The sequence below is a fragment of the Scyliorhinus canicula genome, chromosome 6 (assembly GCF_902713615.1).
Source record: "Scyliorhinus canicula chromosome 6, sScyCan1.1, whole genome shotgun sequence".
NCBI classification, from domain to species: domain Eukaryota; kingdom Metazoa; phylum Chordata; class Chondrichthyes; order Carcharhiniformes; family Scyliorhinidae; genus Scyliorhinus; species Scyliorhinus canicula.
In genome coordinates this window covers 218,438,744-218,453,295 of record NC_052151.1, presented here as the reverse complement: position 1 = coordinate 218,453,295, position 14,552 = coordinate 218,438,744, and the positions used below count along the sequence as shown (strand labels likewise).

Sequence of the window (14,552 nt, the reverse complement as noted above, 5' to 3'; positions counted from 1 at the left end):
GCTCCTCTCTTCCTGAGGCTGGATTTACATCGGGTAAGAAGGTGTTACTGAGGAAGGGAGGGTTGTAAGGAGACATTGACACTGTGAGACGGAGAGGGGGGTGGTGGTGGACTGAGCGGAGCAGAAAGACCAACGCGGAGCAGATGGGCCGAATGGCCTGTTTCGAACACTGGTGCCATCACATATGTCGGCAGTGGGAGTGAAGCTTACCGGTAATCCGCACCACCAGGGGGTCCCGGTGCTGGCTGCGACGGACAGGTCGGTGAAGAGGAATCCTCCGAAGAAGGTCAGGCTGAGGCCTACCATGATCTGTGCTGACTGGGAAGGGGGGGGGGGGGGGGGGGGGGAGGGCAGGAGAACAAAAATAAAACCAATCAGGCCTCGGTTACTGAAGCAGCCGCTCACACGGCTCACCAAATACTGAGAGAGGAAGGGGATCGGAGGTCACGGTGCGAGGTGGGGAGGTGGAGGAGGGGGGAAAGGAACGAGGAAGGAGGGAAGGATGGGGAAAGGAGGGCGAGGGAGGAAGGGAAAGGTGAGGGATGGAAGGAGGGAAGGATGGGGAAAGGAGGGAGGGCGTGTTGAAGGAATAGAACATATTGCAGAAGGAGGCCATTCGGCCCATCGAGTCTGCTCCCACCCATTTAAGCCCTCTCTTCAACCCTATCCCCGTAACCCAATAACCCATCCTAACCTTTTTGGACGCTAAGGGGCAATTTATCACGGCCAATCCACCTAACCTGCACGCCTTTGGGCTGTGGGAGGAAACCGGAGCAGCCGGAGGAAACCCGCGCACACACGGGGAGGACGTGCAGACTCCGCACAGACAGTGACCCAGCCGGGAATCGAACCTGGGACCCTGGCGCCGTGAAGCCACAGTGCTACCGTGCTGCCCAAATGGCGTGAGAGATCAAGGGAGGGCGGGTGCGAAGGGAGGGAGGACTGAAGCAAGGGAGCATCGGGGCTGTGGGTAGCGCCACGCCCTTAGTGGGAGGAGCCTTCGTGGTTGACGGGACTGGCTCGGGGCCTGTCGCGCAGGAGCGTCCGAACCCTGACAAGTGAGGAATACGCGTGGGGCTGCGGGAGGCTGGGCCTAGGCAGTGAACCCCGGAACCACAGGGTGAAGGCCTGTTTAGTGACTATTCCCAGGTAGGGAATATACAGTGAATGGAAGAACCCTCAAGACAGTCAGAGAGATCTAGGTGTACAGGTCCACAGGTCACTGAAAGGGGCAACACGGGTGGAGAAGGTAGTCAAGAAGGCAGACGGCATGCTTGCCATCATTGGCTGGGGAATTGAGTATAAGAATTGGCAAGTCATGTTGCAGCTGTATAGAACCTTAGTTAGGCCACACTTGGAGTACAGTGTTCAATTCTGGTCACCACACTACCAGATGGATGTGGAGGCTTTAGAGAGGGTGCAGAAGAGATTTACCAGGATGTTGCTATGAGGAACGGTTGAATAAACTCGGTTTGTTCTCACTGGAACGACGGAGGTTGAGGGGCGACCTGATAGAGGTCTACAAAATTATGAGTGGCATAGACAGAGTGGAGAGTCAGAGGCTTTTCCCCAGGGTAGAGGGGTCAATTACTAGGGGGCATAGGTTTAAGGTGCGAGGGGCAAGGTTTAGAGGAGATGTACGAGGCAAGTTTTTTACATAGAGGGTAGTGGGTGCCTGGAACTCGCTGCCGGAGGAGGTGGTGGAAGCAGGGACGATAGTGACATTTAAGGGGCATCTTGACAAATACATGAATAGGATGGGAATAGAGGGATACGGACCCCGGGAAGTGTAGAAGATTTTAGTTTAGTCGGGCAACATGGTCGGCACAGGCTTGGAGGGCCGAAGGGCCTGTTCCTGTGCTGTACTTTTCTTTGTTCTAACCTCAGAAGGGATTTGGCGTCCCCGCAGGCTCCTGACATGAAGCCATTTGACCAGTTGGGGGCGCTGGTGAGGGAGCAATTCCGCACCCCCGATCGTACTTCAGCCACACCAATTCAATTCAGCTTTCGGGGGCTCAGTTCGACCCCTGCCAGGGGCAGCAGACGTTGCCACCCGCAGCCCATGGGTATAGCCTGGTCGGCCGTGGAGGAGGGTACACAGTCCCAATCTCGGGACAGTGGGAGCCGGCAGGGCACCAGCCCCCCCCCCCCCCCCTCTCCCCCGCGGTGGAACCGGAACAGAGAGAATCTAGGAGTGTCGAAAACCCCCGCCGAGGACAGAGGAGGGAGCAGGAGAAAGGAATAATCCCGCAGGGGTGGGCAAATCTCAGAGACGGTCTTCCCTGCCGGATGACAACGCTGCTACCCCAGAGGCGGAGGGGCCGAATGGGGGCTGAGACGGACCTCGAAACCCCCCCCCCCCCCCCCGACAGATTGACATTGTGATGAACTGTTAGGGTACTCTCTCCTCTCAACCTTTTCACTGAAGAGAGCACCTGTACATAACCTAATCAATAAAAATGTTACAACAGGGACTAGAGAGGGGGAGGGATGTGCTAACACGACCACTTTAACGGGTGAACATTTGCGGATCATATGACCGGTTCCTTAAGACATAGGAGCGGAATTAGGCCACTCGGCCCATCGAGTCTGCTCCGCCATTCAATCATGGCTGATATTTTCCCATCCCCGTTCTCCCACCTTCTCCCCATAACCCCCGATCTTATTAATCAAGAACCTATCCATCTCCGTCTTAAAGACACTCAGTGATTTGGCCTCCACAGTCTTCTGCGGAAAAGAGTTCCACAAACACCACCCTCTGGCTGAAGAAATTCCTCCTCATGGCCTCTAGCGGGGGAGCGACTAATGGCGAAAAAGTGGGGGCTTCTGGGAGCACGGTCCCGGGCAAAGAGGACCCTTAAACCTCAAGGTGACGATCTGTTCAGTGCCTCTGTCTGTTCACAGTTTAGCTTCACTTCTTCCCCATAAACCCTTCTTCAGTGATGTTTGAAAATCCCCCGAATCTTTCCTCGAGTCACCTCAGACGCGGAGTGAGGGAGGAATGAACCGAGAGCGCCAGGAGGGAAAAGGAAGAAGGGAAGGGGGCAGGGAGAGAAGGAGGGGCGGAATGCCAGGGAGGCAAGGAATGCTGGGAGGGAGGAGGGACAGGACGATGGAGGTAGAGAGGTCGGCAAAATGTGAGGGAGCGGGAAAGTGACGGCAGGGAGGAGAGAGGGAGCGAGAAACGGAAGACAGGAAGAGCGGGCGGGAATGGAGGGAAAGGTGAGGGAAGAAGGGAAGGAGGAAGTGGGAGAGGGAGGACAGAAGCGAGGAAGAGAGGGGAAAGGGAGAAGGGTCTGAGCATGGAAGGAGGCAGGCAGAAGAAGGATGGAGGGAGGCGGACAAGATGAATGGAGGTAGAAAGGGAGACACAAGGGGGTGCATTTCTCTAGCGCCTTTCAGAGTCTACGCCTGCCACAGAACTCAACGCAGAGCGCACGGTGCGGATCGCCCAGTCAGGACAAAGACTCAGTGAAGCCAATGATGGATAATTAGAAGGTTGAAGGAGGTAATGGAGGGAGGTAACACAGAGAGGGTACAGCAGCAGCCAGCAAGGACATCCTTCCAACACTAGAAGGTTACAGTGACTGGCAGGCATTTCAACGGGAAATAATCCTGCAAAACATTCTCCCAAATCCTGCAGGCGAGGGTAAGGAAAACGATTCCGCACCCGATTCAGATCAGACTGAGGGAAGAGTGTGCTCCACATCAGGAGGACATGAGGTTTGATCGATTGCACAGAACTGCAGCGCACTGTCAGAGGGACAGTACTGAGGGAGTGCTGCACTGTCAGAGGGTCAGTACTGAGGGAGTGCCGCACTGTCAGAGGGTCAGTACTGAGGGAGTGCCGCACTGTCAGAGGGTCAGTACTGAGGGAGTGCCGCACTGTCAGAGGGTCAGTACTGAGGGAGTGCTGCACTGTCGGAGGGTCAGTACTGAGGGAGCGCAGCACTGTCAGAGGGTCAGTACTGAGGGAGTGCTGCACTGTCGGAGGGTCAGTACTGAGGGAGTGCTGCACTGTCAGAGGGTCAGTACTGAGGGAGTGCTGCACTGTCAGAGGGTCAGTACTGAGGGAGAGCTGCACTGTCAGAGGGTCAGTACTGAGGGAGCGCTGCACTGTCAGAGGGTCAGCACTGAGGGAGTGCTGAACTGTCAGAGGGTCAGTACTGAGGGAGTGCTGCACTGTCAGAGGTCAGTACTGAGGGAGTGCTGCACTGTCAGAGGGTCAGTACTGAGGGAGTGCCGCACTGTCAGAGGGTCAGTACTGAGGGAGTGCTGCACTGTCAGGGGGTCAGTACTGAGGGAGTGCTGCGCTGTCAGAGGTTCAGTACTGAGGGAGTGCTGCACGGTTAGAGGGTCAGTACTGAGGGAGTGCTGCACTGTCAGAGGGTCAGTACTGAGGGAATGCTGCACTGTCAGAGGGTCAGTACTGAGGGAGTGCTGCACTGTTAGAGGGTCAGTACTGAGGGGTGCTGCACTGTCAGAGGGTCAGTACTGAGGGAATACAGCACTGTCAGAGGGTCAGTATTGAGGGAGTGCTGCACTGTCAGAGGGTCAGTATTGAGGAGTGCCGCACTGTCAGAGGGTCAGTACTGAGGGAGTGCTGCACTGTCAGAGGGTCAGTACTGAGGGAGTGCTGCACTGTCAGAGGGTCAGTACTGAGGGAGTGCCGCACTGTCAGAGGGTCAGTACTGAGGGAGCGCTGCACTGTCAGATGGTCAGTACTGAGGGAGTGCTGCACTGTCAGAGGGTCAGTACTGAGGGAGTGCTGTGCTGTCAGAGGGTCAGTACTGAGGGAGTGCTGCACTGTCAGAGGGTCAGTACTGAGGGAGAGCTGCACTGTCAGAGGGTCAGTACTGAGGGAGTGTCGCACTGTCAGAGGGTCAGTACTGAGGGAGTGCTGCACTGTCAGAGGGTCAGTACTGAGGGAGTGCTGTGCGGTCAGAGGGTCAGTAACTGAGGGAGTGCTGGCACTGTCAGAAGGGTCAGTACTGAGGGAATAGCTGCACTGTCAGAGGGTCAGTACTGAGGTGAGCGCTGCACTGGTCAGAGGGTCAGTACTGAAGGAGTACTTGCACGTGTCAGTAGGTTCAGTACTGAGGGAGGCGCTGCACTGTCAGAGGGGCAGTACTGAGGGAGTGCTGCACTGTCAGTGGGTCAGTACTGAGGGAGTGCTTCACTGTCAGAGGGTCCAGTAATGAGGGAGTGCGGCACTGTCAGAGGGTATCAGTAATGATGGAGTGCTGCACTGTCAGAGTGGTCAGTACTGGAGGGAGCGTTGCACTGTCAGAGGGTGAGTACTGAGGGGAGTGCTGCAGTGTCAGAGGGTCAGTACTGAGGGGAGTGCTGCACTGTCAAGGGTCAGTACTGACGGGGTGCCTGCACTGTCAGAGGGTCAGTACTGAGGGAGTGTTGCACTGTCAGAGGGCTCAGTCACTGAGGGAGTGCCGGCACTGTCAGGAGGGTCAGTACTGAGGGAGCGCAGCACTGTCAGAGGGTCAGTACTGAGGGAGTGCTGCACTGTCAGGAGGGTCAGTACTGAGGGAGTGCTGCACTGTCAGAGGGTCAGTACTGAGGGAGTGCTGCACTGTCAGAGGGTCAGTACTGAGGGAGAGCTGCACTGTCAGAGGGTCAGTACTGAGGGAGCGCTGCACTGTCAGAGGGTCAGCACTGAGGGAGTGCTGCACTGTCAGAGGTCAGTACTGAGGGAGTGCTGCACTGTCAGAGGGTCAGTACTGAGGGAGTGCCGCACTGTCAGAGGGTCAGTACTGAGGGAGTGCTGCACTGTCAGGGGGTCAGTACTGAGGGAGTGCTGCGCTGTCAGAGGTTCAGTACTGAGGGAGTGCTGCACGGTAGAGGGTCAGTACTGAGGGAGTGCTGCACTGTCAGAGGGTCAGTACTGAGGGAATGCTGCACTGTCAGAGGGTCAGTACTGAGGGAGTGCTGCACTGTTAGAGGGTCAGTACTGAGGGGTGCTGCACTGTCAGAGGGTCAGTACTGAGGGAATACAGCACTGTCAGAGGGTCAGTATTGAGGGAGTGCTGCACTGTCAGAGGGTCAGTATTGAGGGAGTGCCGCACTGTCAGAGGGTCAGTACTGAGGGAGAGCTGCACTGTCAGAGGGTCAGTACTGAGGGAGTGCTGCACTGTCAGAGGGTCAGTACTGAGGGAGTGCCGCACTGTCAGAGGGTCAGTACTGAGGGAGCGCTGCACTGTCAGATGGTCAGTACTGAGGGAGTGCTGCACTGTCAGAGGGTCAGTACTGAGGGAGTGCTGTGCTGTCAGAGGGTCAGTACTGAGGGAGTGCTGCACTGTCAGAGGGTCAGTACTGAGGGAGAGCTGCACTGTCAGAGGGTCAGTACTGAGGGAGTGTCGCACTGTCAGAGGGTCAGTACTGAGGGAGTGCTGCACTGTCAGAGGGTCAGTACTGAGGGAGTGCTGTGCTGTCAGAGGGTCAGTACTGAGGGAGTGCTGCACTGTCAGAGGGTCAGTACTGAGGGAGAGCTGCACTGTCAGAGGGTCAGTACTGAGGGAGCGCTGCACTGTCAGAGGGTCAGTACTGAAGGAGTACTGCACTGTCAGAGGTTCAGTACTGAGGGAGCGCTGCACTGTCAGAGGGTCAGTACTGAGGGAGTGCTGCACTGTCAGTGGGTCAGTACTGAGGGAGTGCTTCACTGTCAGAGGGTCAGTACTGAGGGAGTGCTGCACTGTCAGAGGTTCAGTACTGAGGGAGTGCTGCACTGTCAGAGGGTCAGTACTGAGGGAGCGTTGCACTGTCAGAGGGTGAGTACTGAGGGAGTGCTGCATTGTCAGAGGGTCAGTACTGAGGGAGTGCTGCACTGTCAAAGGGTCAGTACTGACGGGGTGCTGCACTGTCAGAGGGTCAGTACTGAGGGAGTGTTGCACTGTCAGAGGCTCAGTCCTGAGGGAGTGCCGCACTGTCAGAGGGTCAGTACTGAGGGAGTACTGCACTGTCAGAGGGTCAGTACTGAGGGAGTGCCCCACTGTCAGAGGATCAGTACTGAGGGAGTGCCGCACTGTCAGAGGGTCAGTGCTGAGGGAGTGCTGCACAGTCAGTGGCTCAGTACTGAGGGAGAGCTGCACTGTCAGAGGGTCAGTACTGAGGGAGTGCTGAACTGTCAGAGGGTCAGTACTGAGGGAGAGCTGCACTGTCAGAGGGTCAGTACTGAGGGAGTGCTGCACTGTCAGAGGTCAGTACTGAGGGAGTGCTGCACTGTCAGAGGGTCAGTACTGAGGGAGTGCCGCACTGTCAGTGTGTCAGTACTGAGGGAGTGCCGCACTGTCAGAGGGTCAGTACTGAGGGAGTGCTGCACTGTCAGAGGGTCAGTACTGAGGGAGTGCTGCACTGTCAGAGGGTCAGTACTGAGGGAGTGCTGCACTGTCAGAGGGTCAGTACTGAGGGAGAGCTGCACTGTCAGAGGTCAGTACTGAGGGAGTGCTGCACTGTCAGAGGGTCAGTACTGAGGGAGTGCCGCACTGTCAGAGGGACAGTACTGAGGGAGTGCTGCACTGTCAGAGGGTCAGTACTGAGGGGGTGCTGCACTGTCAGAGGGTCAGTACTGAGGGAATGCTGCACTGTCAGAGGGTCAGTATTGAGGGAGTGCTGTACTGTCAGAGGGTCAGTATTGAGGGAGTGCCGCACTGTCAGAGGGTCAGTATTGAGGGAGTGCTGCACTGTCAGAGGGTCAGTACTGAGGGAGTGCTGCACTGTCAGAGGGTCAGTACTGAGGGAGTGCCGCACTGTCAGAGGGTCAGTACTAAGGGAGCGCTGCACTGTCAGATGGTCAGTACTGAGGGAGTGCTGCACTGTCAGAGGGTCACTACTGAGGGAGTGCTGCACTGTCAGAGGGTCAGTACTGAAGAAGTGCTGCACTGTCAGAGGTTCAGTACTGAGGGAGTGCTGCACTGTCAGAGTGTCAGTACTGAGGGAGTGCTGCACTGTCAGAGGGTCAGTACTGAGGGAGTGCTGCACTGTCAGAGGGTCAGTACTGAGGGAGTGCTGCACTGTCAGAGGGTCAGTACTGAGGGGGTGCTGCACTGTCAGAGGGTCAGTACTGAGGGAGTGTTGCACTGTCAGAGGCTCAGTACTGAGGGAGTGCTGCACTGTCAGAGGGTCAGTGCTGAGGGAGCGCTGCACTGTCAGAGGGTCAGTACTGAGGGAATGCTGCACTGTCAGCGGGTCAGTACTGAGGGAGTGCTGCACTGTCAGAGGGTCAGTACTGAGGGAGTGCTGCACTGTCAGAGGGTCAGTACTGAGGGAGTGCTGCACTGTCAGAGGGTCAGTACTGAGGGAGTGCTGTGCTGTCAGAGGGTCAGTACTGAGGGGGTGCTGCGCTGTCAGAGGGTCAGTACTGAGGGAGAGCTGCACTGTCAGAGGGTCAGTACTGAGGGAGCGCTGCACTGTCAGAGGGTCAGCACTGAGGGAGTGCTGCACTGTCAGACGGTCAGTACTGAGGGAGTGCTGCACTGTCAGAGGTCAGTACTGAGGGAGTGCTGCACTGTCAGAGGGTCAGTACTGAGGGAGTGCCGCACTGTCAGAGGGTCAGTACTGAGGGAGTGCTGCACTGTCAGAGGGTCAGTACTGAGGGAGTGCTGCGCTGTCAGAGGTTCAGTACTGAGGGAGTGCTGCACTGTCAGAGGGTCAGAACTGAGGGAGTGCTGCACGGTCAGAGGGTCAGTACTGAGGGAGTGCTGCACTGTCAGAGGGTCAGTACTGAGGGAATACTGCACAGTCAGAGGGTCAGTACTGAGGGAGTGCTGCACTGTCAGATGGTCAGTACTGAGGGGGTGCTGCACTGTCAGAGGGTCAGTACTGAGCGAGTGCTGCACTGTCAGCGGGTCAGTACTGAGGGAGTGCTGCACTGTCAGAGGGTCAGTACTGAGGGAGTGCTGCACTGTCAGAGGGTGAGTGCTGAGGGAGGGAGTGCTGCACTGTCAGAGGGTCAGTACTGAGGGGTGCTGCACTGTCAGAGGGTCAGTACTGAGGGAGTGCTTCACTGTCAGTGGGTCAGAACTGAGGGAGTGCTGCACTGTCAGAGGGTCAGTACTGAGGGAGTTCTGCACTGTCAGAGGGTCAGTACTGAGGGAGTGCTGTGCTGTCACAGGGTCAGTACTGAGGGAGTGCTGCACTGTCAGAGGGTCAGTACTGAGGGAGAGCTGCACTGTCAGAGGTCAGTACTGAGGGAGCGCTGCGCTGTCAGAGGGTCAGTACTGAGGGAGTGCCGCACTGTCAGAGGGTCAGTACTGAGGGAGTGCTGCACTGTCAGAGGGTCAGTACTGAGGGAGTGCTGCGCTGTCAGAGGTTCAGTACTGAGGGAGTGCTGCACTGTCAGAGGGTCAGTACTGAGGGAGTGCTGCACGGTCAGAGGGTCAGTACTGAGGGAGTGCTGCACTGTCAGAGGGTCAGTACTGAGGGAATACTGCACAGTCAGAGGGTCAGTACTGAGGGAGTGCTGCACTGTCAGAGGGTCAGTACTGAGGGGGTGCTGCACTGTCAGAGGGTCAGTACTGAGGGAGTGCTGTGCTGTCAGAGGGTCAGTATTGAGGGAGTGCTGCACTGTCAGAGGGTCAGTACTGAGGGAGAGCTGCACTGTCAGAGGGTCAGTACTGAGGGAGCGCTGCACTGTCAGAGGGTCAGCACTGAGGGAGTGCTGCACTGTCAGAGGGTCAGTACTGAGGGAGTGCTGCACTGTCAGAGGTCAGTACTGAGGGAGTGCTGCACTGTCAGAGGGTCAGTACTGAGGGAGTGCCGCACTGTCAGAGGGTCAGTACTGAGGGAGTGCTGCACTGTCAGGGGGTCAGTACTGAGGGAGTGCTGCGCTGTCAGAGGTCCAGTACTGAGGGAGTGCTGCACGGTTAGAGGGTCAGTACTGAGGGAGTGCTGCACTGTCAGAGGGTCAGTACTGAGGGAATGCTGCACTGTCAGAGGGTCAGTACTGAGGGAGTGCTGCACTGTTAGAGGGTCAGTACTGAGGGGTGCTGCACTGTCAGAGGGTCAGTACTGAGGGAATACAGCACTGTCAGAGGGTCAGTATTGAGGGAGTGCTGCACTGTCAGAGGGTCAGTATTGAGGGAGTGCCGCACTGTCGGAGGGTCAGTACTGAGGGAGTGCTGCACTGTCAGAGGGTCAGTACTGAGGGAGTGCTGCACTGTCAGAGGGTCAGTACTGAGGGAGTGCCGCATTGTCAGAGGGTCAGTACTGAGGGAGCGCTGCACTGTCAGAGGGTCAGTACTGAGGGAGTGCTGTGCTGTCAGAGGGTCAGTACTGAGGGAGTGCTGCACTGTCAGAGGGTCAGTACTGAGGGAGAGCTGCACTGTCAGAGGGTCAGTACTGAGGGAGCGCTGCACTGTCAGAGGGTCAGTACTGAGGGAGTGTCGCACTGTCAGAGGGTCAGTACTGAGGGAGTGCTGCACTGTCAGAGGGTCAGTACTGAGGGAGTGCTGTGCTGTCAGAGGGTCAGTACTGAGGGAGTGCTGCACTGTCAGAGGGTCAGTACTGAGCGAGAGCTGCACTGTCAGAGGGTCAGTACTGAGGGAGCGCTGCACTGTCAGAGGGTCAGTACTGAGGGAGTGCTGCACTGTCAGAGGTTCAGTACTGAGGGAGTGCTGCACTGTCAGAGGGTCAGTACTGAGGGAGCGTTGCACTGTCAGAGGGTGAGTACTGAGGGAGTGCTGCATTGTCAGAGGGTTAGTACTGAGGGAGTGCTGCACTGTCAAAGGGTCAGTACTGACGGGGTGCTGCACTGTCAGAGGGTCAGTACTGAGGGAGTGTTGCACTGTCAGAGGCTCAGTCCTGAGGGAGTGCCGCACTGTCAGAGGGTCAGTACTGAGGGAGTACTGCACTGTCAGAGGGTCAGTACTGAGGGAGTGCCCCACTGTCAGAGGATCAGTATTGAGGGAGTGCCGCACTGTCAGAGGGTCAGTACTGAGGGAGTGCTGCACTGTCAGAGGGTCAGTACTGAGGGAGAGCTGCACTGTCAGAGGGTCAGTACTGAGGGAGTGCTGAACTGTCAGAGGGTCAGTACTGAGGGAGAGCTGCACTGTCAGAGGGTCAGTACTGAGGGAATGCTGCACTGTCAGAGGGTCAGTATTGAGGGAGTGCTGTACTGTCAGAGGGTCAGTATTGAGGGAGTGCTGTACTGTCAGAGGGTCAGTATTGAGGGAGTGCCGCACTGTCAGAGGGTCAGTATTGAGGGAGTGCTGCACTGTCAGAGGGTCAGTACTGAGGGAGTGCTGCACTGTCAGAGGGTCAGTACTGAGGGAGTGCCGCACTGTCAGAGGGTCAGTACTGAGGGTGCGCTGCACTGTCAGATGGTCAGTACTGAGGGAGTGCTGCACTGTCAGAGGGTCAGTACTGAGGGAGTGCTGCACTGTCAGAGGGTCAGTACTGAAGAAGTGCTGCACTGTCAGAGGTTCAGTACTGAGGGAGTGCTGCACTGTCAGAGGGTCAGTACTGAGGGAGTGCTGCACTGTCAGAGGGTCAGTACTGAGGGAGTGCTGCACTGTCAGAGGGTCAGTACTGAGGGAGTGCTGCACTGTCAGAGGGTCAGTACTGAGGGGGTGCTGCACTGTCAGAGGGTCAGTACTGAGGGAGTGTTGCACTGTCAGAGGCTCAGTACTGAGGGAGTGCTGCACTGTCAGAGGGTCAGTGCTGAGGGAGCGCTGCACTGTCAGAGGGTCAGTACTGAGGCAATGCTGCACTGTCAGCAGGTCAGTACTGAGGGAGTGCTGCACTGTCAGAGGGTCAGTACTGAGGGAGTGCTGCACTGTCAGAGGGTCAGTACTGAGGGAGTGCTGCACTGTCAGAGGGTCAGTACTGAGGGAGTGCTGTGCTGTCAGAGGGTCAGTACTGAGGGGGTGCTGCACTGTCAGAGGGTCAGTACTGAGGGAGAGCTGCACTGTCAGAGGGTCAGTACTGAGGGAGCGCTGCACTGTCAGAGGGTCAGCACTGAGGGAGTGCTGCACTGTCAGACGGTCAGTACTGAGGGAGTGCTGCACTGTCAGAGGTCAGTACTGAGGGAGTGCTGCACTGTCAGAGGGTCAGTACTGAGGGAGTGCCGCACTGTCAGAGGGTCAGTACTGAGGGAGTGCTGCACTGTCAGAGGGTCAGTACTGAGGGAGTGCTGCGCTGTCAGAGGTTCAGTACTGAGGGAGTGCTGCACTGTCAGAGGGTCAGTACTGAGGGAGTGCTGCACGGTCAGAGGGTCAGTACTGAGGGAGTGCTGCACTGTCAGAGGGTCAGTACTGAGGGAATACTGCACAGTCAGAGGGTCAGTACTGAGGGAGTGCTGCACTGTCAGAGGGTCAGTACTGAGGGGGTGCTGCACTGTCAGAGGGTCAGTACTGAGCGAGTGCTGCACTGTCAGCGGGTCAGTACTGAGGGAGTGCTGCACTGTCAGAGGGTCAGTACTGAGGGAGTGCTGCACTGTCAGAGGGTGAGTGCTGAGGGAGGGAGTGCTGCACTGTCAGAGGGTCAGTACTGAGGGGTGCTGCACTGTCAGAGGGTCAGTACTGAGGGAGTGCTGCACTGTCAGTGGGTCAGAACTGAGGGAGTGCTGCACTGTCAGAGGGTCAGTACTGAGGGAGTGCTGCACTGTCAGAGGGTCAGTACTGAGGGAGTGCTGTGCTGTCAGAGGGTCAGTACTGAGGGAGTGCTGCACTGTCAGAGGGTCAGTACTGAGGGAGAGCTGCACTGTCAGAGGGTCAGTACTGAGGGAGCGCTGCACTGTCAGAGGGTCAGTACTGAGGGAGTGTCGCACTGTCAGAGGGTCAGTACTGAGGGAGTGCTGCACTGTCAGAGGGTCAGTACTGAGGGAGTGCTGTGCTGTCAGAGGGTCAGTACTGAGGGAGTGCTGCACTGTCAGAGGGTCAGTACTGAGGGAGAGCTGCACTGTCAGAGGGTCAGTACTGAGGGAGCGCTGCACTGTCAGAGGGTCAGTACTGAGGGAGTGTCGCACTGTCAGAGGGTCAGTACTGAGGGAGTGCTGCACTGTCAGAGGGTCAGTACTGAGGGAGTGCTGCACTGTCAGTGGGTCAGAACTGAGGGAGTGCTGCACTGTCAGAGGGTCAGTACTGAGGGAGTGCTGCACTGTCAGAGGGTCAGTACTGAGGGAGAGCTGCACTGTCAGAGGGTCAGTACTGAGGGAGCGCTGCACTGTCAGAGGGTCAGTACTGAGGGAGTGTCGCACTGTCAGAGGGTCAGTACTGAGGGAGTGCTGCACTGTCAGAGGGTCAGTACTGAGGGAGTGCTGTGCTGTCAGAGGGTCAGTACTGAGGGAGTGCTGCACTGTCAGAGGGTCAGTACTGAGGGAGAGCTGCACTGTCAGAGGGTCAGTACTGAGGGAGCGCTGCACTGTCAGAGGGTCAGCACTGAGGGAGTGCTGCACTGTCAGAGGGTCAGTACTGAGGGAGTGCTGCACTGTCAGAGGTCAGTACTGAGGGAGTGCTGCACTGTCAGAGGGTCAGTACTGAGGGAGTGCCGCACTGTCAGAGGGTCAGTACTGAGGGAGTGCTGCACTGTCAGAGGGTCAGTACTGAGGGAGTGCTGCGCTGTCAGAGGTTCAGTACAGAGGGAATGCTGCACAGTCAGAGGGTCAGTACTGAGGGAGTGCTGCACTGTCAGAGGGTCAGTACTGAGGACATATGGGTCATTATCAGCAGCCTAGTACTGCGTCGAGAATGCCTGTCACGTTGAATATAGAGTCTGCCTTTCAAAAGGAGTCCGCTCGTTGACTCTACAGTCCTTTGGGTCTTTACAAAACTCCTGCTCGAAGTGGGCTAAGGGTTAATCCCGGTGTCGACCAGTTGGACGGTGTGATAATAGCTCTGGATTTGAGGGTTTGGGTCCCGTTCCTCCCACCTCCCCCCTTCCCGATGTCCCATGTCAAAACAAAATGGCCACCGTTTGTGGTTCTCACACTTACGCCCAATGCCTTGACAATCCCGTTTCTCTTTCTCTTCCCCGTCCGCTGCCTGTCTGTTGTGTCAGGTCCCGGGTGGTGGCTGTTGGTTAGCCGGCTGTGCGGGAAACCATCGCCGAACGCATTCACTTCATCCGATTTGGCCGCACTCATCATGACGCTGCCTACAATGGAAGGGATTCCCCGTTACACAACACGGAAGGAATATCTCGCTCTCCAAAATTAGCAAGTGAGCACCCAAACTGTCCGCCGCAGTCCAACCGCTCTCTGCTCATGTTCTCAGTCACGCCGAGCTCCTCTCCCCCCACTCCTTTATATCAGGATTCCCCTTATATACGAACTAAGACCAGGATGAGGCCACTCGGCCCCTCCAGCCTCATCCCCCATTTGATAAGATTGTGACTGATCTGATTGTGACCTCCACCCCACATTCCTGCCGACCCCGCGATGACCTTTCACCCCCCCCCCCCCCCCGCCCTCGTTAATCAGGACTCCATCTCGCTCGGCCGTAACAACATTCCGAGATTCTGCTCCCGCTGCCTTTTGAGGAAGAGAGTCAGGGAGCCTCTGAGGGAAAAGAATTCTCCTCATCTCCACCCCCTGATTTTAAACA

General features: G+C 56.9%; 1 long non-coding RNA gene across 3 annotated transcripts in view; it reads right to left on the bottom strand.

Moving 5' to 3' along the window:
- Positions 1 to 216: 216 nt before the first annotated feature.
- The window catches only part of LOC119966873, a 29,054-nt gene continuing 14,718 nt past the window's right edge, over positions 217 to 14,552 (bottom strand). For all 3 annotated transcript variants that reach the window (XR_005460871.1, XR_005460872.1, XR_005460873.1), the window contains exons 2-3: positions 13,943 to 14,103; positions 217 to 318 (exon numbers count right to left, since the gene is read on the bottom strand). This is a non-coding gene — a long non-coding RNA (uncharacterized LOC119966873). The remainder of the gene's footprint in view (positions 319 to 13,942; positions 14,104 to 14,552) is intronic.